This window comes from Poecilia latipinna, unplaced genomic scaffold (genome assembly GCF_001443285.1).
Source record: "Poecilia latipinna isolate Pla-1442-1.1 unplaced genomic scaffold, P_latipinna-1.0 Scaffold919, whole genome shotgun sequence".
Classification (NCBI taxonomy): domain Eukaryota; kingdom Metazoa; phylum Chordata; class Actinopteri; order Cyprinodontiformes; family Poeciliidae; genus Poecilia; species Poecilia latipinna.
In genome coordinates this window covers 233013-234119 of record NW_015113535.1, presented here as the reverse complement: position 1 = coordinate 234119, position 1107 = coordinate 233013, and positions in this window count along the sequence as shown.

Genomic DNA, 1107 nt, shown 5'->3' with positions numbered 1-1107 from the left:
GGGAAAAATGGTTTTGAGTTGTTCTTTAACGGTTTTTCTGCGTTATTTTCCCTTTGCTGTGTCTCACTGCGATAAATTAATAATACCAACATCTCCAGGTTTTATTTAGTTAACGGAGCTTTTCCAAGGCGGCAGCGTGGCTACGTCAGAGAATCATCTTTTTGCCCTCTGGCGCTGTGCGCATGCGCGAAATTTCCGGATGTAAACATTAACTCCATCAGCAGGAATACTCCAGGGATCTTCTCCTTTCCTGTTCCTCGTCAGGATGAAAATGCCCTGCCAGCTCGTTGCACCAGCTAACTGCGCGCTGCTTCGTGTCTTTCAGAAAGACAGGCAGCGCTCTCCATTATTGGGTACCGGCTTGTCAGTGCCAGTGCTTTGAAACCGGCTCCAAAGAGTAGTCAGTCAAAAAATCGGGCTGCCGACTATTTTTGCACACAGAGGCTGGAGGAGCAGCGGTTTAATTGGCGCTCATTGCCGTATCGTTATTTTCAGCTGGAAGACAGTTTGGGAAAAAAAAAAAAAAAAAAAAAAAAGCCATTTAAAGACAGGAAAAAGTTTAAAGCGTTTATGCTCATTAGACACACATGGCTGGAGACACTTGCATTGACAGTTAAAGTCAGCAACGTGTGCTAAGGAAGGAAAGTGAATAATACATGAGTTCAGACGCTCCTCAAGGTCAAGCCAGAAGCCATATGAGGAGAGTGCTGTGTGCTGGGTTTACTAATAATGGACAATTAACCTTAACCTTACTTTACTACCGCGAAACAGTTAATAGCCTTTTATTTGGATGCAACATTAGTCTGAACTGTTGCTATTAAAGTTGTCTTTTATTGCTTCTAATGCTGTTAACATTGGTGAGAAGTGAAGTATTCACACAGATGAAGCACTTCTGCCTTATATTAGAGCGGCGCTCGGGGCTAAAGCTTCATACATAATAAATGCAAACTCTGTCATTTTAAGTGGCCCAGAATTTCCCTTTCTGTGGGTTTTTTTTTCTCCCACTTTCATTTTGCTCAGATCGATTATAAGAAAGAATTGCCACATTTATTTCTGCTTTCCACTCCTTTGCTATTTATTCACCTCGTTGGCTCGGTCCTAACGTGT